At 38.5% G+C, this 27,750-nt stretch overlaps 1 long non-coding RNA gene across 3 annotated transcripts; it reads left to right on the plus strand.

Moving 5' to 3' along the window:
* The first annotated feature begins 6,035 nt into the window (after positions 1-6,035).
* Positions 6,036-8,944, plus strand: LOC127756778 (uncharacterized). Of its 3 annotated transcripts, XR_008013305.1 has the most exons (6): positions 6,036-6,507; positions 6,590-6,611; positions 6,699-6,743; positions 6,828-6,895; positions 7,710-7,754; positions 8,506-8,944. It is a non-coding gene; the product is annotated as an uncharacterized LOC127756778 (long non-coding RNA). The 3 variants fall into 3 exon arrangements; XR_008013306.1 differs by having other exon boundaries at positions 6,590-6,743; positions 7,710-7,801; XR_008013304.1 differs by having other exon boundaries at positions 6,590-6,743.
* The last annotated feature ends 18,806 nt before the right edge of the window (positions 8,945-27,750 follow it).

The raw sequence follows: 27,750 nt of genomic DNA on the forward strand, positions 1-27,750 counted from the left end.
TAATAGATGAACACTTACAGACCATTGAATTCATATTACATCTTTGATCTAGTTTAACTGCGTATATTGGTTGGGTAATATTTTTTATATCATGGAAAATCATAGTTTAGAGACCATTGATTTTCTCTGATCATAGTATGTATGTATATTTTTAGCTATATATTTTTACATGTGTATATATGTTACTTTGCTTTTTCTTACATGGGAGATTTTGTTTTTTTTTGGGGGGGGTTGTTTTTTCAATAGACCTAATTTAACGGTATAAAATAACGGGTTCACTAATTTAAAGTTTGTAGAGTAATATATTTTAGCTCTATATCATAGAAAATGCAAAGGGTGATGGTATGGCTCACACTATTTTTTAATTTATAATAAAACATCAATATATAGATTTAAATTATTGATTTAATTGTCAAGAATATAAAGAACTAAATTGATCATAAAACCAACTTATAGTTTTCAAAAGTTAAAACATGCATGGAGCCCTCCACGCAGATGACACTGACCTAATTTAAAGTTCGTAGAGTAATATATTTTATCTCTATATCATAGAAAATGCAAAGGGTGAAGGCATATATATGGCTCACACTATTTTTTAATTTGATAATAAAACATCAATATATAGATTTAAATTATTGATTTAATTGTCAAGAATGTAAAGAACTAAACTGACCAAAAGTTAATACATGCATGGAGCCCTCCACGAAGATGACACTGACCGTGGTAACCATGAAAGTCTACATTCAATCGAAGATATGAATCAAATGTTGTTTAGATTTTATTATGCTTTAGATATCTCAACAACCTAAAAATAAGAAGAGCAGATAATGCATATACGTGCTTGAGCCGTGAGCTGATGGTGATTATCTTGGCTGATCGTTTGGGCTGGTGCTTTTATAATTAATCTTGGCAGTGATTTTTTTCAATCATAGTTATCAATATCTTTGGTTTTTATTTCGTTCGTACATACGTATAGCTTTTGCCTTTTTTTTCCCGGATGAATTGTACGCAAGGATTTTCTCTTGTATGTGAATAGGATATTGGGAGTGAGAGATTATTTTTTATAGATTTAATAATTTGAACGGGATATTAGGAGGGAGAGATTATTTTTTATAGATCTAATAATTTAATTGTCTAAAATAATGGTCTCTTAGCTTTAAGTGAAAATCGAGGATTAAATGTTTTATTTTCTCTAAGAATTTATATGATTTTCTTTAATTTATTATAGCGCTACTTAGCAACGTAGAAGCGTTTGTAGAGTGACACATGGTGACGTGAGAGCGTTTGTAGGAAATTTAATGGATAGAGTATAACAAAATAAATGATAATTACATATTTCTTTAGTAAATAAACATATGTTCAAACACCAATAATATTATGGAGGTATATTAGGTAAAGCAAAATAATAAAAGAAGGTGTATAAGAAAAGGAAAAAAGTCTGGGGGGGTATGTTACGTTCGTACTTGTACGTACGTACTTGCAGGCGGTGAGGGAGGCATACGTATGAGGGTCTATTATTAATCTAATCTAATGGTGCAAAATTATGGACCCACCAATTTAAATGAAAATCGAGGGTTAGATGTTTTTAATATATTAAAACGTCACATGGCGACTTAGGAGCGTTTATAGAATTGCCACGTGGCGGCTTAGGGAGCGTTTGTAGGAAGTTTAATGGACTTTTAGTATATAATAGATTGAGATAGGAACTATAATAGAGGAGGCAAGAACTCCATAATTTTGTTACGATTCAAGGGAGTGATATGAATAGGAGGCATCGGGAATATGGTGGCCATACTAGCATGCACATCAATTGCATGGTATCTGAGATAATCTACGGATCCTTTGATCAGTGCTTTGCGCGTATCATCTGTATGTCACAAATCTTAGTCCTTTGTTCCAGCTAGCAGAACTATCGCGTTCCACATGAATTTCTACGTGCACAAGAATAAGACCACTGGCTGGGAGATGTTTTGAGACCTTGGCAGTAGCAGAAATCCCTAGGTCCAAAACACATTTGATGGGTCTGGATCATTAAGAGCAAGTTTAATAGTATAGCCAACTACTAGCTGCAATTTATCTATAGCTAATCTAATAGCTTATTCATACAATATATAGTTACATACTACACTATTAATACATGATCCCACCTATCATACACACATTGCGTCTTGGAGTCCGTGTTACAGTTGGCTATAAATCTATAGCCCGCTGCTCTTCTCTCTCCTTATTTATCTACTTAAAATATGTTTGCAGATGGCTTATAGCCTCCTATTGTACCTGCTCTAATGTGGCTGTACATGGTGGCAAACATTTTGCTTTTAACCCATCATGATGATTAGGACGGCAGTGATCGATCATCGGTAGTCAGAGATCCCCAGAGGGATACATGCATGCAGTATGATAAGGAGAAGGTGATCCCATGAATCTGCCACGGTGCCATCATCACTGTGAAGGCAGGCAACACACCTCACACTACTACGGAGCCAGTCATCCGTAACGGGTCACAACCCTCATCATTAACCACAAAGTGTGTGATCATTGATTATTGGTCACTAATGTGAAAATCTCATTTGTGTCTGGCGAGTAGCCGTCACAACCGATGATAGAGATATACTTGTCGGGCCCCAACTCTCACCGTTCACCGATAGGTTTTTCAGCCCGTCGCAGAGGTGTCATTGGTATCATTATCAACATCCACCTGATCACCACCCAATGGGGAAGCGACAAGCATATCTTCGTGTCCTTCCTCATTCACCAGGCTGCTTGCTTCATTGCCTTCCATTATTCACTGCCTATTGCTCTTCGTGCTTTGTCCAACATGTGCAACCCTTCATGAATCCTCGACAGATCAGATATGCGTCATGCGTGTCCTCATGTGCTGGTAAACATCTTCTCGTTCTTACAATCAAAGCATGGACAAGTCATGCATTGATTGTTCCTTATGTTCTTGTCTTGCTCTACAACATTTATGAAACCGACAACGCCCCTTCTAAACTCTGGGCTCACTCGATCACTTCCATACATCCAACTTTTATCCATCGGCAATTTGGAACAAAAAATAGATATAATATATGTAGCTATATATCACACAAAAATTGTGGTTGTAATTTATTTGTTATTACCTAGCGAGACTCTTGTATTTTTTTTCTTCAAATAAAGAGCAAAATTTTGCCCCTCTAGCCCTCCCCCCTCCCCAACCCGTCCCGGTTAGAAAGACGGTAAGATATAGAGTAGAGAGGACTAGGGTTGGGGACAAATCTGTAGTGAAGGAGCTAAACACAAATTTGTTGCCATGGTGGATTTCTAAGTGGGCTAAATGCTAAATTTAATTGGTGCAAAACTAGCTACTTGGTATAACATATTGCCTCACATAGCTGATTTGGTTCTGGTACATGAGCAAGATGAGTTTCACTGGAACCTCACCCCGAATGGGGTCTTCTCGATCAAATCTCATTATCTAGCTCTAACACATACCGGGGTTCCGAATATCAATAGACGCATTTGGAAGGTGAAAGTAAAAAAATCTTCCTTTGGTATCAACGCTAGGCGTAATTGCTCACCAAGGACAACCTTGCTAAGAGAAATTGGAAAGGTAGTAAGACATGTTGTTTTTGTCACAAGGATGAAACTAGCAAACATTTATTCTTTCAGTGTCGCTTATCTTGCTAGGTGTAGTTTGTAATTCATCTAGCTATCTAGCTTATAATTTAAAACATCCTCGCAATGTTAGTCATATGTTTGGGAGTTGGCTATCATGTATCCTAAAGACATGAGGAATCTGCTTTTGATGGGTGCGATAACTCTGTGTTGGTCCATTTGGCTAAGCAAGAATGAAATAATTTTTGATAACAAGATGGTGTTTTCTCCTTTGCAGGTTATCACTTTAGTTACCCGATGGCTACGTACCTGGGCTATCCTCCATAAACTGGGACACGAGATACTATTGTGGTGGTATCACGACAGTTGGACCAGGTGGCGCAGGAGTTTTTTTTACCTAGGAACATGGGTTTTGGTCTAGTCTATGGATTGATAGGCACTAAGATGTTTCTGTCAAACTTTTATGCTTGGGAGATATTTCTAGTTGTTTCTTTCTTTTTTTGGTTGTGTCATTTTATGCAGAGACCGGGGGTGACTCAGTATGATTGTACCATCTTGATGTAATTAACTGAGTTAAATAAATCCTCCATTATCTAAAAAATGTTTTCTTGAGACCTTGGGTGATACATCAACCAAAATTATAGATATAGATGTGTACTTTATAAGTTTATGAATCTAAATGATACTCTGGTAGATATTTAAGGACCAACCATGTATTTTGCTATCCTGAGATACGGAGGGTGTTGAAAAAGCAATGCATTCTCTCATCCTCCGGCCCTTATATATATCACCCCCATCTCTAAACATTTAATTTACTCCCATTATATAGCTAACTTGTTAAAAAGGAACATCTTTTTTATTGTTTGTGATGCTACACATCATAGAATATTTTGTAGCATTTCACAACAGGAAGGATGGAGGCCAGACTACGGTGCGATAAAACCAGAAAAATCTCTATGCGTGTGATACGAATGAGATGCATCATGAAAACAGTAACCATGCTAGCCGACCGGCTAGGCTGAATAATTTTTTTTTTGTCGAGAACTTATATCCAAAAGATCTCCTTATAACAGAAGGTCCATCGTGATATGGCTACTTTAAATGTACTTATATATGTACATCCTCCACAATAACATCTGGCAGCATGTTGGGAACTTTGATTCCATCGAAGTCTAGCTATCGTGTGCCCTAAGGGAAATACTCCCTCCGTATTTTAATGTATGACGCCGTTAACCTTTTAATTAACGTTTGACCATTCGTCTTATTCAAAAAATTTATGTTATTATCATTTATTTTATCGTGACTTGATTTATCATCAAATGTTCTTTAAGCATGATATAAATATTTTTATATTTAAAAAAAATAAGACGAATGGTCAAACGTTGATTAAAAAGTCAACGGCGTCATACATTAAAATACGGAGGGAGTATATTTTTTAGTTTTTCCTTTTAAGTTTTCCTGGAAAGTCACCAGTTCCCGTGGACTATTATATACCTTTTTAGTTAGTTCCTTATACTACGGACATACGCGCTCTCCGTTAAAAAATAGGAGAGGAAGTACTTGTTATGAGGGCCATATATTGTTCATCAGAGACAGAGTTTTACCAATGTATAGCGAGCTTAGGCCATTCCCAACCCAAAACACTAAACATAGTTTCCATAAACTCCACATCATAAAGAAACTAGTATTAGACACTACTCTTCCAATGCAAATACTACTATTTTATACTTAAATTTAATGCTACTTATCTCACATAATGTCTTGGATGTTGTGTAGAAACCATGTCTCATGTAAGACATAGTTTCCTTCTCTTTCCTCATTTATTCACTTGCCACATCAGTTTTCATCATATGTGACAGCTTATTTAATGCTATAGACACTATCCTAGTTATTGGGTTAGGAATGGCCTTATATTTATATATAACGTTGAATCCAAGCATCGAGCCAAGTGTCGAGCCTTCAATTTCAGTATTAGAAAATTAGTGGTGATATTACCAGATGCCATTTTTGGGAACCTTTATTCGATATATGGGACAAATTAAGGCAGTTGCACCTGCATTATTGTCCTAATTAATTACATGAATAAATGAAAAGACTACCACGAAAATATGGTAGTAATTACCGTTTGGAAATAAAATATTTTCTCCGAGGGTAATGGCAGAAAAAAACACCTAGCAACCTTGTGGTACATAGCAGGAAGTCACATCTTCAATAACACATATACCAGTTCAACTCTTTCCTCACCGCACTACCAGAAACTCAACTAGCTCTGACGGGCTAATATTTTAGTGACGTGATTTTATTCAGCCGTCAGGACTAGACGAATTTGCCTGACGTGGTGTAAAACTGTCAGAAATATTCTATTTCCCTGACGTGTTTATCGGAACCGTCATGATAAATGAATTTCGCTGACGTGGTTTGTCCGTCAGAAGAAAAGTTTGGGTTCCCGCGAGGCTTCCAGGGACCGCGCCAATAATTTTGCTGCCGCGCCAAAAAAATTTCGGGACGAGCGCGCGAGAATAATTGTGGTGTGCTTTGACCGGTCAGGCTCAAGACTGGTGAGGACTGAGGAGCTGAGGACAGATACCCATTCAGCTGCCAGCAGACCCCTCTTCTTCCTCCTCACCCCCTCTCCAAGCTGCCTCCTTCCCCCAGATTCACCACCATGAATCCCCCAAATCAACCACCATGGATTCTCTCCACTAGAATCTCCGGTCACCCTCCCACCCTATCTCCGGCATCATCGTGCCCTCCACCGCGCCCACTAACTATCTCCCCTGCCTCTCTATCCAGATCTCTCAGTCCAGATCCAAAGTTGCAGCCTCCACCAGCTCCGGCAACTCCTGCAACCAAATCCCTGTTCGAGGTTGAAGCTACTGGATCAAAATCCCCAATTACTTCATTATTAGGGTAAGTTTCTCTCTTGTACTGTTCTTTTTCTATGAATCCACAACATTCTTCACTGTTCTTGATTTTCCTTTTCGATTTTCAGTGGATGCACCCTAGATCTACTGGTAAGTTTTCCTGCTCAAGGATATACCCACAGACCCCCCCAATTTTTTATGCTAGCTGAACAAACCCCCAGTTTTTTCTGCCAGTAGATGCTTTTTGTTTCAAGAGAACAGGATGCTGCCTGCTTATACGAGGTAAGATGAATTATTTCCACTATTATTTGCAGTAAGTGATAAACAATGGTAGCTTTCACAAAAAAAATGTTGCTGTTACTACAGACATGCATAGGGATTAGTGGATGACACCAGCAAAGGATGGGTGAAAGGCTAAGGAATACTAATGTGAGGTAAACATACTTTCTTTTTCTCCCTACTCCTGGTGCCCCCATTTTATATTGCTATGTTTTCTAGAAGATTGTGTTGGAAACAAGGAAATGGGCATAGTTTCTTTTTACATTCTATCAGCAGCATATCTTTTGTGTGAAGGGTAGCAACAAAAGTAGTACATGTAGACTTTCAAATGGGCTAAAATTTTGTACTTGAACAGACCTTTTTTTCTATGCCATCATAGTTGCTTCTGCCGTACGAGACATGTCTCTTCCTGAGCTGTTCTTTGCTCCGGCCATATTTTTGTTCTTTAGCTCTTTCAGATATGTAGATATGGGCTAATATCATCTCTAGAAAATTATGATGGCAGATTTGCTACATCTGAAGCCAATCATATTTTCATGGTATGCAGAGAATTGTTTTAGCGAATTTCTTTTTCCTAAACTTAGGTTTGTCTACAATTGTTAGAGGGCTCGATGCAGCTAAGGATGGCCACATGGGAAGCAATGGCCACAGCATATGTTCTACTAGAAGAGGATTTACATACTTGGGACCTTTGTCGTTAAATTGATGGTAGCTAGCTCCAAGCATAACTGCATCTCACACTACTATAATAGTATGAGAAAATGTAATAAGCTTGTATACTATGACGATAGAATGCTTACAAGAGAGCCGGCCACTATTAATGTGTATTGTCTCATACCACAGCTACTAATTGAAGCAACTGAAGTATTTTAACATATAATTTTAGTATTTCAGTAATTAAGAGTGGAACTACAGCTTAATTATTTTCACCATTTATATGACTGAAAGTTGCTGCATTTTTAATGTCAGGTACACCTTAAATTACAGGATTAGAAAGGGTTCAGCCAAAGTATCGTAAGCTTTTTTTGTGTCCACATCTTGCGGTCCTTAATAGATCTTTGGTAAACTAAATTATTGATGATTTTACTATCCACCATTGTATTACAAGCAACATAATGATAGCATTCACATGAATTCTGTTCTGTGAGCAATATAATTGGTGTGCTATGAGCATGCTTTCTGCTCTTATAGTGATTTTCCTTCGGTCTGGGGTGATGTTTCTCTGGATCTGTTACCCGTTGGTTTATTTTTCCAATTAGAGTTCTATTGGTAAGCTTTATACAGATGCCTTGCAACATATGCCGAATACCTTTAAACTATGGTTGTTAGTTGAACAGATCCATCAGTATGTGTAGCTATTTACTTAAGCATTCTAAGTTTCTCATAAATATCCTGTTAATGTGATTCTCTTAAAGTATGATATAACCACTATTGCCATATACATATGTTAATCATGCATGCAAATTTGTGATTGCAATGAATAATTTGTTGACATCATGTAATAATCATTAGTGAATTTGTGATTGATTTATATTAGCTGTATTTTTCTGTTATGTGTAATCTTAGAGTCAGTAGTAGAAAATAGAACTTTTTGTCATGATATGAATCTTGCTTAAAATGGAAATAGTTTAGATAGTTACAATTAGTCCAACTTGCTGCAGGGGTTGGATGACCATTATTGCTATTTTAGTTGCTGCATGGGCATGCATTTTTATTACTAGTTAGAATTGGAATAATTAATCATAAACTTTTCAAACTGCTGCAGGGAACTGATTCCTCCCATTTAGGCTCACAGCAAGTTGACTGCAATGGCTACCACAACAATGATGGATTTGATATTGCTTCAAGCAATGGTGGCAGTAACAACATCGACCAACAATTGTATCGGTTGTTTGAATGCTTCTCCTTGATGCTGCTACAGCACATGTCATGCAAGATGGGCTAAGGTTTTTGATATACCAATGTGGAGTTGCGGCATACTAATGCTTTTGGATATTTTGTCTATATGGTTCTAACCATATAGATGGAGTGTGAGACTTTGAAAGTACGTGCTATTAGGTGTCTTAGGCCATGCAAACTCTAGTTGTTCAACTTGTGTGTTGAAATAGTGAACTAGAACTATTCTATGATGGACTTGATCTTTCTATTTTCTGAATGAAATATGGAATTTGAGCTGTTTATATGTTATCTGTGATGAATATCATAATGACCATTTTTGCTATTAGATAATGTATATATATGGATCATCCCTGTATATGGTACATTATCACAATAGCGGATGACCAATTTTCCTGACGGTTGTACCTGTCAGAAAAATTAGAAAAATATCTTTGACGGTCAAACCTATCAGTGATACGGGAAATATCACTGACTGAAATTCACATCAGGAAAATTAACCCTGACGTGCATTCACGTCAGGAATAATTTCCTTGACGGACACACGTCAGGCAAATTAATTTTCCCCGACAAGCTAGTTGTGACGGTATTTTCCTGACGATGACACGTAAGGACCTATTTTCCTGACGGTATTTTGCTTTTTCCTGACAGTTTTTAGCCGTCAGAGACATTGCAGTTTCTGGTAGTGCCGCATATATATATATAGCGCATTTTGTAGCGACTAGCAAGCGAAATAAAACTAACATGATAATGGAAAAGCAAATAGAGATTGAAGCTGTATATGTTGCGTTTGTCGTGTGGGAGTATGGGGCATCAGGAAAGAAGTGACCACTAATTTACTGAGTAGGATGTGAAATAGAACACCTGCTGCTGAACCTTTGGGATGGATACCTTTCGATTCTGCCCTTGATTTAACGGGATGCACATTTGGCTCCTCTGCAAAATCCATGCAAACTTATTTTGAAAGCATTCTTGCAATATACTCCCTCCATCCCAAAATGTTTGACGCCGTTGACTTTTTTAAAAATGTTTGACTGTTCATCTTATTTAAAAAATTTAAGTAATTATTAATTCTTTTCCTATCATTTGATTTATTGTTAAATATACTTTTATGTATACATATAGTTTTACACATTTCATAAAAGTTTTTGAATAAGACGAACGGTCAAACATGTTTAAAAAAGTCAACAGCGTCAAACATTTAGGGAATGAGGGAGTAATTAATATGAAGCCTGGTAATATTGTAAACAGTAAAAAAAAACTCCATGCTTGTCAATAGTACGAATAGAAAACGTGGATTAATTAAGAAATAACTATCCAAGGTAATGGTAAGCAAAACAGAAAACTGATGTACACGTACATCAGATGTGCTAAAGTTTTAGTGCCAAACAAAAGTTATTTCCATGATGATCTCACCTAAAATGTAGAAATTGTCTTTAAATTGGGAGGATACAAACTTTTCGATGTGATATCAGAATTAACAACAATGGTTCAACCTAGAGTGCAAACGGAAAAAAAGGAGCATATATAATAATTTCAAGAGTTCTCCAGTTGGTATGTATCTCTGTCATTTTACTGGACCTTCGCAAGTGCTGTCCCATTACTTTTCCTTTTAATTTGCTTGCACCTCCCACTGTCCTGTATAGTCATGCATGTGCACATGTTAAGGCCTTATATCTTAAACACGAGAATAGAAAAAATTGCATACAATCGAGTATTACGGATTCCTCAATCTGACATAAGTAAAAAAAAAATGCGTAAAACATAAAAATGAAAAGGCAGTGTTTGGATGCAACAATGGAAAAACATAGGTTGGACCTGAAGAAAATGGTAAAATGTGGTGAAAAGGGGGAAACTTTTATATGTGTATCGCTGTGTGATACAAATGAGAGGCATCATGAAAACAGAAAACATGCTAGCCTCCGCACAGGGCCATCAAGGGCGGTGTGCGAGGTTAGTGCCCGCACAGGGCCTCCAATCGGCGAGAGCAACCAGCCTGACATCATGTTCTGCGTACCGGAGCAGTACGGGCCCAACGGCGAGTTGGCATGCTGCAGCCTCCGTAGTCGATCGGTAGGCCAAGAGGCATCTGCGGCTGGTTCCTAAGCGCATGTACAATGGTCTGGTCTCTTTATTACCATGCAACTAAATTTGATGACTAATGAAGAAAAAGAAAAACAGAAATAGAAATATGGTTGTTATGCATGACAACGGTTCAGAGTCGACTCTTAGCTATTAGATCGAATTTTGTTGCACGATGGTGAAAGAAAGGAAAGAAGACTAAGAAAAAAAAATATTTTAATACATTAATAGTAGAGACCATATTATCTACAACTGTTGCATGACATTAGTCTTTAGATAGCGTAGAGCTTATACCTATCTCTACCTTGATATATGCCCTAATCCTGCGAGACTGCGACTGGTAGCAGCTAGCTTGTGGGCTAAGCTGCATAAATTTTCTGGTGAGAGCACAATGATTCACTAAATTACCTTAATGCACTACTAAAAAACCCTCATAGAGACCAGCCATATAGGTGACGGTTCATTTAAAACCGACACCTATAACCTTTTTCCCACATCCACACCATGAAAAAAATATAGTACCGGCACCTTTAAGTACTATAGGTGTCATATAGGTGCCGTTTTTTTTATAGAACTGACACCTATATTTACATTATACGTGTCGGTTCTAGAGGAAAAACCGGCCTCTATACTATAGGTGTCGGTTTTTTAAAAGAACCGACACCTATTAGAAAAACGGCCTTATCCATCCGCTCACCACCCCACAGTGCCGACCTTATCCATCCACCCACCACCCCCACACGGCGCCATCCATCTCTCTCTCTCCTCCCCCCTCTTTCTCGCGGTCTCGCCAATTTCCCTTTACGCGGCGGGTGTGACGGAGTAGCGGCGGTGGCGACGGAGAAGGATGGCGCGTTGGTCCTCTCTCGGCCCGGGGGCCCTCCCCCTTCTCTCCTCCTCCAGGGCAGCCTGCCAGTGGAGAAGGCCGGCCGGCGCGGGCACGGATGCGGCTGAAGTAGCGCCTGTGGTGATGGAGAATGATGGCGCGGCGGTCCTCCCCCGGCTCTGGGGCCCTCCCCCTTCTCTCCTCCTCCAGGGCGGCGCGGGTGAGGTGGAGAACGACGCGACGAGCTGACAGTGGCGGTGGTGGTGGTGGAGGCCGGGATCTCGCCGGCCTCCTCACTCCCGGCGCGGCGTTGGGTGGCGGCCGCCGGCGCGAAGGCCGGCGTGGCGAGGTGGCGGCACGGAGGCGGGCACGGCTAGGTTCCGGCGTGGTTGCCAGGCGAGGTGGTGGTGGGCGGCGGTGGAGAAGGCCGACAGCAGTGTTGGTGCCATCTTTTTTTCTTAATAGTATAGATGCCGGTTTTAAAGCAGGCACCAATAAGATTAAGGCAAAAATGCCAGTTGGGAAACTGGCACCTATAGCCAGTTCCCAACCGGCATCTATAGGGATTTTTGTAGTGACAGAAGGTCATGATGGGCTGTTTGGAAACTCCATACTCTTGAGGAACAATAATTATTTAGGATATTGAGTACTCCTTCCATCTACGTAGCTACATGACGTGGCATACATGCTAAGGAAAACATATTTTATTTGTACTACGTACATATCAATGGAATTGTCTCTTCATATATTATAGATCGATAAGTTATTAGGACCACATTGTTTATCAAAGACAGTCGTAGAAATTCATATAGAATCTTGATATTATCTACTTACACTCCTTTTTGTTTTATAGAACTATGAATATATACAATTAATTTTTCAAGCATCGAGCCTTTTAGTTACTTTCGTAGTACTAGGCCGGTGCCCCTATTTGTTTTCTCGGAAACCTTCATCTCATAGTTATATGGGACAAAAGGCAAAATAAATTATGGCATATGTCTTGACATGTCCAAATTTAAATACTAATTCCAAACAAAAGGTGATAGTAATTGCTATTTAAATTTTAAAATACTTCTTGAGGCAGACGACAGAAAAAAATTGCCTACCAACCATCCAGGACATAACAGTTTGTATCATCTTCAATAACTAGCTTGTCCAACTCTTTCATACATCTCTCCAGATTTGGGTATATATATACATCTTTCTTCACTACAATACATATGGGCTCTCGTCGTTGCAACTAGGAGCAATTAGCAGGCGAGCAACAATCAACAAGACAATGGGAGAGGTAGATATATAAGAGAATCTAGTTTCTTCAAGTTGTCTTGCATTGTGATGTGATGGGAGTAGGAAGCATCAGAAAAGAAGTGGACCGAACAAGAAAAATAATTCGGAGGTTTTCATTACATCCATAGTGACTAGTAGTGCTGACATTCTAATGTGTCTCGCTGTGGCAGCTGCCGTGGTTACTCGAGAGTGTGAGTTGCCAAGTATCTCTGACTCTGAGCACCATCCTTACCCGGTGTGAGTGCCGGCCATGGTGAGGCATCATGCGCACAAAGCTGGCTGATGGGAGTACATTGTTTGCAGCTTTCGGTCAGCAAACCATATTGTGGTGTGTGGTGGATGCCGGTGGAAACCGTACGAGTGGTGCGATGTAGCGGGTCGCAGCTCATGTCGGGAGCAGCGGATCTGAGACTAAAGGAAGAGCCGCAGAGTAAACTGTAGAGATCCCTGACATATGTATAACTAGTTGACACCTCGCGCGTTGATGCGGGATGTTTGGGTATACAATTCAGTCATAAAATTGTAATATATATAAAATAATATAAACATCAATGAGAAATGTCTATTCCAATAATAAAAAAAAAGCCAGTTGAAGTACATTAATATATATTCCTATTTGGTTAGCAAAAGATGTAAACCATAAGGGGTAGAGAAATTAAAATAAACTTTATACAATTAATATACAAGAGGGGCTTTCCCAATTGTTTTTCTATAAAAGAGCAGGTAGGTAAATTAAGAATATGGAAGCTGTGGCTATTACAACAAATTAGTTTATATAGATAACTAGTTCGAAGTTGTATTAGCAGAACAGAGAAAGTAAGAGCCTGAGATATTTATAACTTAAGGTAAGAATGGAGTGACTGTCAACGCTATATTACATTTGAAGCAAACATTAATATTCAGAATTCATCTAGGAAGAACTTACAGGAGCTACATATGCATTACACCATAAATTGAGTAGGATTTTAGCAAATGTCCATACTGCATAGAGCACACGATATATGATTCAGTCCATGGTTCCATGCAATAATTTATCTTGTGAAAAGGTGAGTAAGAATGCAATATCTCAACAGATATTATGGTCCATTCAGAGAAACACAGATAAAATATACAGCATATCATACCACCACTCATCCCTCAGAGTAATAAGCTGTATATTAAAACATTGTCAATGAAGGCAATAATTTGTGGAGCATATAAAAATTATACTTGGAGCAACCAACAGCTCTAAGACCATAACAATATATAGAAACACATAAATATCATGATTCGAAAAAGATGTGGTTCTTCTTACCACTCATGCTGCACTGCTAAAGCATTTTACCGAGAATTGATGTGATGCGGACAGTAATAATCTTGGTCGGTCCACTGATTTCTTCCAACAACTTCAGAGATTTCAGTGAAAACAAGAACTACTTAACAACATTAAATTTGTCGAATTTGAATTGGTTGTGTGATTAATAAGAAGAAATAAAAAAGGAAAAATTGGGATCCATGAAATTAAAAGAAAATGTTGAGAGAGTGAGAGGGAGCTAAAGAAATTATCCTGACATGCTTAAACTGATTAATTACCTGACTACCTGAGCTCAATAGTTGATCTAGGCAAGCAGGCGCTTGGCTACGCAGCTCTGCTTGCATCGCTAAGAATAATCGTTGGTGGTGCATGCTTTTATTAGCGAAGGAGGTGGCTGTCAGTTTCGTTGCTAAGGAGATGAAGAGTCGAACAGGGAAGTTGAAGCGAAAGATGTTTTAGAATAGGAGAAGCTAACGCTACGGTCCCGAGCACCGTTGATGGAAAGAAGCGCCGCCACCGCCACCACTCTAACTCCATGAGGAAACCCCCACTGAGCCAAAAAAAAAAAAACAATCCCTAACTCCTTCACTGTTGATTGGGCCTAGATCGACACAGATGGGCCTCACATGGTCCAAGTTATTACATGGGCCTCACGTGGTCCAAGTTATTACATGGGCCTCATGTGCTATCTGTGTGTGAGATGATGGTTGGGCTGCCTTCAATCTGACAGTGATGCATTTTCCTCATCCAACGGCTGAGAAACGATACAAGTCACTGATCCAACGGCTGAGAACTGACGATGACATGAAACATTGAGGTTAGAGCTTTAGGATCTTAATTTCACTTCATGTCATAACTTTATAAAAAGAAGGGAAGCAAAAGAAAGATACTTAAATATATACGAAATATTAAATATATACGAAATATTGAATACAAGACAGAGATGGGATTTCAAGGGTAGTGAAACAAAATTAATCAACATATATCTAGTTTTTATATAGGATAGTTAATTACAGCGTTATGCTTAGATCACTGACTTGAACATAGAGCAAAGTAGAGTAAAAAAATGAGAGTTTTTACTATGAGGTGCCAGGTAGCAGGAGGTACCACTCACATCCATCCATTTGCAAGGGGTAAGATTGGAATGGGTAAAGCATTGCCGCCGTCAGCCCGCATATTTCTCCCCAAGTCCCGACGCTTTCTTCCAGTGCTCCCCCATCTTATCTCTCCATGTCGCGCCACCTCAAAATTCCTTCGTTGTTGTGGTCCGCCGTCGGTCTCGCCATGGTCACAATTTCCAAGCGGCTGCAGTCGAGCTTTTGGGAGGTCCAGATGAAGAGAAATGAAAATGGGTCATACAGTGTGTTGGAGTGCTGCATCAAGTGGGAGGTTTATACGGGGGCGAAAGGAGAACCTGCAGTGGGAGCTCGCCGGAGATTGATTGTAGCCGGCCGCCAGTGAATGGAAAGGAGATGGCGGAAGGAAAGATTGCGTAAAAAAGAAAAGGAGAGGGTGCGTCGAGGAAGACGAATGTGAGAGGAAGAAAAGGTGCTTTACCTGTGAGAAGTGGTGGATTGGCGAATAGGAGTATAGGACTAATGGCCGACTGCTATGGAGCCTGTGCTGCATAGGAATTTAATACTAGTATTGCATATGAATAAGATTATCGGTGTATTTGTAGGTAACAAAGATCATTAATTAATTAACGCTTACATGGTCTGTTTGGCACAGCTCCAGCTCTAGCTCCACCTCTCCTGGAGCTGGAGCTCAGCTCCACCTAGAATGAGAACGGAACTGTGTGGAGCTCTCTCACAAAATGAACTAGAGAGGTGGAGCTGGTTTTAGGCAGCACCTCAACTCCACTCTAAACCCAACTTCTGAAGTTAAATTTAGGAGTTAGAGCTCTACCAAACAGGCCAGCTAATGCGATATGTTAAAAGTTGTGAAAATTTAATAAAAAAATTGGCAGAACCTCCCCGGTACTTATGAACCTCCCCAGGACTAAAGAACACTACGAGAGGACTAAACAACAAGACAAGTCCAAATCCATTATGTAGCCTGACATTACATAGTTTCAAATTACATAATGTTATAAAGTCTCAAAACCAGAGATAGACTAGACAGACAAAAGAGAACTCCAGTTACTGTCCCTCTAGGATCATCAGCCGTGCCACAATGGATTGTCTGCATGCCTCCTTTTCTGCTGAACAGAAATCAGAAACTAAAAACTGGGCGCGACAGAAATAAAACTTCTCATGTTTATACCATGGGCATTTCGTCGAACGCCTCGAGTGCAAAATAAATGAAAGATCCTATACAAGATGTTCGCTGACATCTGCCATCTGAGATGTCTCCCTTCCTGTCGCCCTACCACCGCCCTACCACACAGTCACTGCATCCGCTGTACTGTGAGGATGGTGAGACCTCCTGACGTCCCCGCACAACAGACCACTGCGCCAGAGGTCGCCAAGCCCCCGATCGAGCCAAGAAAGGCCTCCTGTTGCCGGCCTGTCGTCCTTGCCAAATCTGGCGCCTCAACCTCGGCGGTGGCTGGATCTGGCTGAGGGGATGGGCAGAGTGGAGGCGCTAGGGGGAGGGGGAGGAAGATTAAGAAGGGGCGGAGGAGATGGCGGTTGCTAGTGTCGCACTCAAACGGGAGAGGAGGAAACGATGGTCGTCGACGTCCATGCTCGACTACGAGCGGAGGTGGCAGCCGGCGTCATCACACCGCGAGTGGGAACAGAGGAGGCGGTGGGCAAAGCCATTGGCAAGCTGGAATAAAGGCCGGTATATATGACTGGGCATCGACGAGACAAAAGTCATCCGCTTTATTATGATACCTGATCCACGTATGGATGTGGTGATAATATATTGTGACCAGGTTTCAGCGAAGCAAAGCCACCCATATCACAGTTATCATTAAATCTACACCAACCTCAAAACCCTCGGCGAGCAAATAATTTTGAAGATGATGACCAAAAGCGCAATCGGAGGTGTTCCATAGGCTCATCCTATGGATGTAATTAACCGACAGCCTCATTGCTACGCGCTGGGTTTCAGCGGACTGCACGCAATCTCTAGTCATCATACCTTTCTATTAAGCATTCTCGCAAAGGAAAAACGCGAACTCCTGTAGGAGCCCTCATGTATTTGTAAATATTCATGTTAATGAATCGTGATTAATAAAATATATGGTTTCCCTATTTTTTGTGTGTTCGTTGTTTTGATTTCATCAAACATGGAGGGAGGCGGATCGGGAGAAAGGTTAATACGAATGTACAATTCTACCCTTTCACCACCTTATCACAATTGGTACCGCCCCTCATAGAGACACGGTACCATGAGGTACTGACCAATTTCAGTCGTTGGATCCTCCCAGATCGACAGCTAGGATATGGTATTGCATGCCCTCAACCTCAAGTACGGTAAAAAACCTCCTTGTAGTTTTCTTCTCCAACTCTTTTTATATCACGTCTTTGAGCATGCAACAATTCACTCCATATATAAAAAACAGATCACTGTATAAAGACATAGCAACATTAATGAGGTAAGGCACAAAACAAGAAGAAAGATGCGGAGAGGATATCAAAGAGTTTTGGGAATATGAGGCATGAGGGAAAAGGTGAATGTCTGCTTGGATTTATCCAGAATATCATTCACACAAGAGAAGACATGGTTCCCATACCAACCTTCGGCAAGGCTTTTGCATCGCCTATGACGGCCTTGTTCGTAGTTGTACATGCTATCTGCTATCTAGGGAACGAGGCCTTCTTGTCGATCATTTGTGCATGGCTCTGATGTCTCGAACAAGAGTCTCACTCCGATGGTCCGTACTCGTAGTATCAAGCAATTTGAACCATTAATCTCATTTAATTGAAGGATTTAGATTTATTTTTACTATCTTCTCACTTAACGGTAGTAGAATTGATCAAGAAGGGGTATTATGAAAAATTACTAAATAAATCACGGTGAAGAAAGGTGAATCTCGGTACGTAAAACAGAACCTGCGTCGATCGGAAAGTAGAAAAATAGGAAAACGAAACGCACTTGGAATGGGAAATTAGGATCACGTATTCACGTACGGACTGAAAAAGGAAAAACTAGAGATAACATGTGTTTTTGTTGTCGACCCGATCCGGACTGTCTGTATGAAAACATAACATATTTTATTCTAAAATAATAGTTCTTCAATTTATGTGTGCACCATCGGAAAACCACGTGTTTTTTATCTACCCGGTCTGGACAGATCAGATGAAATCCAGCCGTAACATATTTTGTACAAAAATAGTACTTCTGGTTTAACTTATGTGTGTACAACAAAAAAAACTACGTGCTTTTTCATTGTCGATTAGGTCCGAATGGACCGGATGAAATTCAGTTCAGTCGTAACATATTTTATCCTAAAATAATAGTTTTGGTTTAATTTATGTGTGTACTACCAAAAAACCCGCATGCTTTTTCGTTGTCGACACAGTCCGAACAGAGCAGATCAAATCCGGATGTAACATATTTTTTTGTCCTAAAATAATAGTTGTGGTTTAATTTATGTGTGTATAAAAAAAACCACGTGTTTTTTCATTATCGACCCGGTCCGAAGAGACTAGATAAAATCCGGACGTCGTAACATATTTTGTACTAAAATAGTTCTGGTTTAATTTATGTGTACGACCGAAAAACCATTTGTTTTTTCGTTGATGACCTGATCCGAACTATTCGGATAAAATCAAGATGTAATATATTTTATCTGTGCACCACTGAAAAACCATGTATTTTCATTGTCAACCCGATCTAGATCGTCCTGATTAGAACGATCTAAAATAGTAGTTTTGCTTCAATTTATGTTTGCACGATCGAAAAAACATGGTTTTTATCCATCGATCCGGACAGACCGGATGAAGTCGGGACGTAATATATTTTGCCCTAAAATATATAGTTCTTCTGCTTTAAAAGGCTAGAGAGAGAAACGGGTAGCCGGTATATATATGTCGCCGCCGACAAGATCTACGCGTGCCACCGGCGGGATGCAGAGAAACGGATTATGGGGGATCGATGTGTCACCGCCGGCAGGATCCACACGCGCCTCCCTGCCAGAGGACTCACCACTTGCCACCCAAAAGCGCCGCCGGGCGAAGGAGTTGCGATCCAATTTTTCTGGTGAAATATTGACGATGTGCCGCCGATACCAGCCACAGCCAGTGTAACGATCAAAACAGCCCACCGGTGGCACGATGCAAATGGGCCTGACGTTAGTGACCCATACCCAAAAAAAAACAAAAAAAAGAACAAGTAAATGGCTAAGTTACCCTCATTACTCTATTAACAAATTACAAATTTATTCTTAATAATAAACAACCCAGATTTTTCTACCAGCTAATTACACAATTTTTAAATGTCTTGTACCAAATTTTGTCATGATACTCGAGAATCGCTCCTCAAACAAACACTAATTACAGTTCATGCATTACATGCAATTATAACGTCTTCATCATGCCCACGTAATTTCGCTGTATGTACATCTTAATATGATACGAATAAGAGGCGTCATGAAACAGCAATAACTATGGTTTACAAACATACATACGCGGTGTATGATATTGCTAACGAGCACGACGGTTTACCGAATTATGAGTGAAAAGCTTATTTGCCAGAATTTTTGCTATTCGGCAAACTTTGTTTAAAAAATAGGATAACCCACACTGGTAGAGATACCATCTTTGGTTGGTCCGACAAAATCCACAATAGTCCCGGATCCAAAAAGAACCGGGAGTAAAGATTGTTTTTAGTCCCGGTTATAAAAATTTTGATCTTTAGTCCCGGATTGGTAGTCCTGGTTTGAAAACCGGGACTACAGGGGGTTGCGAACCGTGACTAAAAAGCATTTCTCCACCAGTGCCAGAGTTGTTTCCGTGGGATCATGGATAGGGAATTTATTGTCCCGCTGGCAAAATAAATTCTCTAGCTATCTCCTGCAAATACACGATATTACTGACTAAAATATAGAACACAAACAAATACACGATATTACTGACTAAAATATAGAACACAAATGGAATCTTAAGAAGCTGGGATGATAGTATGAGAGTCTCAAGTACAAATGTGGCTGATACACTTATTAGCGGCCATGGATTAATGGCACGAGAAGGTAGATGTGATAACTAGGTCCCCTAAACTATTTCATTTTTTCAATTTGCAAGGCAAGTCTCCGCTACAACACATAGTCTATCTATCTTCTATCTATCTATCTATTATATATTAAAAATCCATTAAACTTCCTACAAACGTTCTCGAACTGCCATATGTTCCTCAAAACGCTCTCAACATGCCACATGGCACAACGTGAACCCGCGCCTAGAAGTTGAGGACCCACACGTGCGCTTTTGCCATGATCATAACATGGAGCGTATTTATCTCAAGATCAGTTTCCTACTTTGAATCAATGAAGCTGGCAAAATTAGCTATCCTACGTTAACTTAATATCACATTATCTCTACATATACATATATACACCGGTCAGTAGATTAGCAAATTTTAAATCGATCAAGCAGGCAAGATTATTATCTCCTTCAGCAACACCACGACCAGATGGTATTTTAATCTCTACAATACACGACTCTATCTGGCGACTCATCTTGGCATAAGAGGTGTTTGGTGACATTAGTCAATTCAGGCTGCTCATATTTGGCAAAAGAAGGTAATCGTGCACCTATAGAAGAACACAATAATGCTATCCTGTATTAATTAAGGCTACACTATATTGCATCTATTGAATAACATAAATGTATATATTATATTGCATATGAACATTTGCAGATAACATGGTACTTTACAATTTGATTACTGCGTTAACACAGAAAAAATGATAGGTGGACAATTAAATTAAGAGTGATTAGGCAATGGGATGCGATTAATCCTACAATGGCTGATGAGTTCTATGGTATATAGATGATTCTACTTGACGCAAGGTATCATTGTTACAAACATATCATTTAATATATTGTTCTATTATGTAAATACTATTTTCTTCGGGGCAACTCAATACATGCCGCAATCCCAAAGCAATTGGCAAACCACTTTAGGCCAAAAATTAAGATAAACTCATTATATATTTTTAAAAGTTTCAAAGTTATGGAACATGATAAGTATTGTGTATAATTAAAGTAAGAGTGATTAGGCTATAGGATGCGGTTAATCTTACAATGGCTGTGGGTTCTATGGTATACAGATGAGTCTACTAGATGCAAGGTATGATTGTTGCAAACATGTCATTTAATATATTGTTTTATTATGTAAATACTATTTTCTTCGAGGCAACTCAATACATGCCTCAATCCCAAAGCAATTGGCAAACCACTTTAGGCCAAAAATTAAGATAAACTCATTATACATTTTTTATAAAACAATCAAAGTTATGGAACATGATAAGTACTGTGTACCGAAAGATATCTCAAAATCTTTTTTTATCACGATACAATAATAAAATAGGTCAAAGCAAAAAAGAATGTTTCTCAGACTACTACTTTGAGTTTACAGACAAGAAAACATTATGGGGCAGAAAGAACGAAGATCAACAGTTATGAGGTATGTGTTTAATATTGCTTCTTTTAATCATTGTTATTAGAACTAAATGTACTTTTTTCTATTTAGACGTAATTAGCACCAATGTTTAATTCTTCTGTTCTGAAGAAAAATACAAAACTGAGGTTACTCCATCTCATTGATAGCTGCTGAATTTTAACATACAAATATTAAAATCCAAAAAACAATTAATCCACCGTAAAAAAATTCTCAATTCTTGGATTCCTGGGCCGCATCTCGAACTACACCAAATCATATTAGACTATATAAACCAATGCATTTAGTGGACTTTCATGTCCACCCAATTCATCCATTAATAGAAAACAATAACCTATATCCAATTAAAAAAGTCTTAATTTTCATTTAACACTTAATTTAGTATGCATGCTTTTTTAAAGAAAATAAGCCTACCATTCTTTACAGTTGATGAATAACATTATAAATAATTGCTTCTATGTATTACATAAATACAATGTAGTATAAAGATAACTATTATGTTACAAAATTATAAAAAGCAAAATTGACGAAAACAATTTAGGGACAAAACGTGCTGGATGTTCTCTGGTTAATATTGTCCTTATATAAGTGTCTCAACCAAACGATACGACGTATGTCCATTAAAGTTCCTCAAAACGCTCTCAAGTTACCAAATGCTACAAAATTTGAGAAAAAAAACAAAACATATATCCCTTAATTTCCACATAAATTGGTGGGTCCAATATTATAAGCCGTTAGATTAAACTACGATTCCACCTCTTCTCTCCCTACGTACCCGCCTTTCCTTCCACTCAGGAGGACCTTCCTCTTTTTCCCTTTCCATTTTTCCATGTATTTAGTTGAGCCACTATAATTATTATTATTCATGATAATAAACTTTACATAATAGTTGCTTTACTAACATTGAATGTCAACATATAACTCTTTACAATTAGATGTAAATAAATTAGATCTACAATATTTAAAAATAGAGTTAACACCATTATATGATATTATGTACCAATTATTTTAGACTATTTCCTAATAAAAATATTTGTTTATCAATTTTTAGTTAAACCGGTGGACATATTATTTAGACCATGAGATCTAGCCTCGGAAGTCCTCTTTGTCTCTCTATACAACACATGTGACATCTTTACCTTCTACACGCATGACGAAGCATCGTATACCTAAGGTAGCTAAGGTGATCATGATGTTATAGCGCTACTGCTTCGCTAAAATGAAAACGTGTCAAATCATCAATGGGCAACGATTGGTTTTTTTTAATAACATGAAAACAAATCGCGAAGATGCAATGTAGAAAGAAGAAGAATCAAGCACTGTAGGTTGAATATAATTAATCTCTCTATACAGTATATAAGCAGGGCGAAGCTATGATAAAAATTACCATGTGTCACATACACATATATTACACATGTAATATTCTAATTACATGTGTTAATTAAAAACTTGCTTTGGAAAAAAAATTGCACACTGTGTCCCATGCATGAGGGAGGAGGAGCGTGGTGTTGTCCCTTATGTAAACTAAATAGTTAGACAAAATATGGTGTATACTTCTATTATAAGATGATGGATGAGTGGAAGATACCAATGAGGAATGAGCGGTCCGAGAATAATGACAAATATTTTACGTTTGTATGTGATTGAGCGACAATATGATGTGTCAGCTGTACAAGGAGTGTTTTTTTATTATGAATAATGACAAACACACCGATTAGAAGGAGAATATGTGATTATCTGAATTTGAAATAAACAAATCAGACAAACCAAAATTTTAAGTAGTCATGGAATGGACGGTTTCATAAATTTTTATTAATTCTGGTGATGTAAATAATATTGAATTTATTGAACAAAACTATATTATTGATATAACCAGACTACATGATAGAAAAACTTTACTTCAAAACACTTCAAAATTTATAAGTAAACTACCCATACTAATTAAATTTATATAATTATAGTCTTATTTTAAACAATTATTGTTTCAAGAAAGTAATGAAACTTGCAAAAACTAAAGAAATTAGCTTTAAACAATGTTGATATTTTGCAATACCAAGCAAAGCGATGGTGTAGGTGATTTGTATGCACCAAAACCTTTTAAAGTTCTTCAAAACTATGGAGAAAATATGAAATTGTTGAACTTATATACAGCGGGGGAATCCAAGTTTTAATTTACCATTAATTTGTTCGTTATATGCCTTCATAAGATGATCCATTTTGAGTTCCTTGATTTTGCAATTTTCGCTTGTACCCATATTTGCATGGTATGTATACAAGTGATATGGTTGATAATTAAGCTAGCGGTAGTAAAGTTGTACTAACTTAATCCATCTTGTATTCAAGAGTCTGAATGTTTTTTGAGTTACATTAAGAAAATAGAACCCCTGAATCATTTTAAAAGGATATTGTTCGATCCCAAGTTTATTACCTATGAGACAATTTCTAAATAAACTATAATCTTATATTTCAACAATATAAATGCCCGCGCATCGTGCGGGCCACCTTCCTAGTTATATATAATTCATCTATCTATCTCCTAGTAGTATTTATACCGCCTCGCCTTTCTTTTCTTGCAGTAGTTCTTCTACCACATGCACAACTCATTCAAGCAATAGCAAGGCAGGCAGCATGAGCCATCCAAGAAGAATTTAGAACATGATTGAGAGAGGGGGAGGGAAATAATGGGTGTATTACAGTGTGATACACCCTCAGGTGCAGAGGCATGGAATGGTTGGTTTCATTTTCCAAAACAAATTACAACACGAGATATGAATAGGAGGCATCAGGGAATATATCTTGTGGAACAAATCCCAAGAAAGAATCTCCCAAATCAGTATAGATTGTTCATCTCCGGAATCTGTGTTGACAGGGGTGACAGAATTTACCAATACCAACGTTCTCACAGCATTGTCTAAATGACTCGTACGCATGTGCACGCACATTTTCTGCTTCATGCGCACCAAAACCAATGTTCTCGCAGCTTCAGATCTGATTCATCTCGTATGTGACGTTTTCTGATCTGACTCTTGTACATCTTCAGCTGAATATGATGATGCAACTATGGCTGCTATTCCAACGCATGAATATTCAGAAGTAAGCATATAACTCATACGCATGCACATGTTCGCTAGGTATATCTTGCAGATGAATATAAAAAAAAACATATTGCAATTAGATGGAGCTTTCTCCACATGCATGCAGCAGTTGTTAAGTGTGCTGCTCCATTTCATTCTCTCTTTGACCTCTTTTGTAACATTTGGCTACTACACGACATGCTAAAAACAATTGTACTAGGAGGGAAAAAAACTGAAAACAACTTATCCAACTCTTTTCTATACCACCACATATTTGAGCTAGCTTGTAGCTTCCATTTTCCACACTGCACAAACACATAGCGAAGTGGAGTAGTAGCAACTAACAAGGAGTGGCTAAAATCAAAGAAGATGAGTGAGAGAAAGAGGGGTGTGATATGAATAGGAGGCATTTGGGGAGAAGTGCACAAGTTTTGTGTTGATAATGGTCCACATTTGGATATCAGAGGATCCAGATTCCCCAACATAACCAATACTGTCGGCAAAACTGATCTGTGGTGATGATTAGTGTCTCCTGTTACGATCGCGACAGGGCTAGGTTATTTTCTCCGGCGGGTGTGTTTCTTGCCAGCGACGAGTCTCTACACTTGTGTGTGAGGGGGAGGTGTTTACCTCGCTAGGCGTCATCAGGGCGACAGAGCGTGAGCCAAGGGTCCAACATTCCTGAAATCACCGAATTTTCGGTATTTTTATTGACCAAAATTATTTGAAAATTTGATTAATTTTAAATAAAATTGATCAATTCACAAACAATTGAAAAAAAAAACCCCGGAAATTTCAAGTGAGATATATGTGCTTGCCGGTGGTGGTGGGGGTATTTTTGAAATTTCATTCCAAAGTTTCAGTCCCTGGCGGTGATGGTGTCCAGGACGGTTTCCTCCTACTACAGTTGTTAAGTTGTATTCACTACACACACTTCTACGTGAACAATATCACCACCACTGACAACATGCATGATATCAACCACGTAGCACGGATTTTATTGTAACCCAACATATAGGCCAGCAATGTATTTAGATAATAAAATTTATTTTTATCTTGGATTTTAAAAAAATATACAACCAATCATTACAGAGATTTCAGGATGCATGAATATGCGAACTACCAAAATCTTTACTAAAACAAGAAAACTACTTCAAATATTTTCTCAAAGACAGGGAATTTCTATCAATGGTTGGTGAAAATGTACATAACCATTATTTCTTCCCAATAGCTTACAAGTTGTATCTACTCCTTGTCTTCCTATAACTAAAAGCGGAATCTCTAAAATCTGTAGGCAATCATTGTCAATCGAATTTTACACATATCACCATCATGAGTGATGTTGAACCATAAGTGGAAGATAACATCATATAAACTAAGCAAGAAGCATTCAATCGCCTAGATTTTGTCATCGCCTATTCATCGAAGCCGATCCAATAGGGACAGCCACAAAGGATACAATACCAGAAAACTTTCAATGCGACGCCTTCAAGAACGTTGACATCAAGGTTTTAACCCTTAGATCTACCAGAACGCACAAATTTATAAAAGAGGAAAAACCAGGCACATCACCTCCAGTAAGATGTGTGAGACATCACCGATGTCAGAGGTGTCTACCAAACCCTAGCTTGCCCCAGCCGCCATGCCGTGCCATAGCCAGCAGCCACACCTCCATTTTGTCTGCATCTAGACATGATCTTGGCAAAGAACGTGCGCCGTACGCGCGCGGCGTAGTCGATCGCCCGTCCTCCCTTTGAACTTTTGTTCTGTTTTTTTCTCTAAATGATACTGTTTTGTAATCCATAGACCAGCAATGCCTCATGCTCCATTTTGATAGAAGAAAGTAGGTATGTCGTCTAATCAAACGTAGTTGTAGTTGGTTTTTCATTTTGAGATAATGAAATGTACTAGTTTGTGCCATGTGTTTTATGAAAAGTAGAATAAATTTTAAAATCATAAATATCTACTATCTTCGTTTCATATTATAAGTCAGTTCGACTTTTTTCTAAGTCAAATTTCTTTAACATAACTTTGATTAAGTTCATAGATAAATCTAGCAATACTTTCAACATAAAATAAAGAAACTATCAAAATGAATTCAATGTTTATTTAATAAAACTAATTTAATGCTATAAATGTTGTTATATTTTTCTATAAACTTGGTCAAACATTAAAAAGATTGTTTTAACAAAAGTGAAAGCAATATATAATATAAAAAAGATGATACGGAGGGAGTAGTTTATTAGAAGGGTTAGGTTTGGAAAACGGAGCAAACAAACCAGTACATAAGAAAAAAACATGTGTTTCAATCAAACCATTTTTTTGCGCTTTGTGAACAAAATAGAGAATAACAATCCTCAATTTTATCTGTACTACTTAAAAATTTGATTCATATGCCCTTTCCTCGCCTCGCCCAAAGCACGTCCTAAGAGCAGAGTCGTCCGTCCTTCCCTCCCCTCGCATGCTGTGCAGTGTGCACCCTCCCGCAAGACAAACAGAGAATTTCTCCAATTGCGATACACAGAAAGGGGAATCCAACTAATTCCCAGTGGTATGTGCCCATTGCAATACACATGCTCAAGAAGGATAATGAACCATCTCTTGTCACAGATTACAGATCACAGGAAAGCAAATTATTCATTGAATCGAGTACCTGAATGATCCCCTGCTGTAAACACCTAATTCAGAAATGTTTTACATCGCTCCATCTGCCCATTTCCTCACAACCAACCGAATTGAACAAAGAAATACTCCATGACTAACTACACAGAAATTTCCACCTAAGTTTAGTTGGGTGACAGGGCTAAAACTGCCATCCGCAGACCTCTATTACCCACTGAAAAACGAATCAGCATCTCCGCCCATTCACAGAATAATCAAGTTTCAAAGGGCAAAACTTCTCCTGAATGTATCGGATTGACCTAATATTGGATTCGCTGGAAAGCTTACAACATTATCTACAACTTCTGTATACAAAGT

This window comes from Oryza glaberrima, chromosome 12 (assembly GCF_000147395.1).
Source record: "Oryza glaberrima chromosome 12, OglaRS2, whole genome shotgun sequence".
In the NCBI taxonomy this organism is placed as follows: Eukaryota; Viridiplantae; Streptophyta; class Magnoliopsida; order Poales; family Poaceae; genus Oryza; species Oryza glaberrima.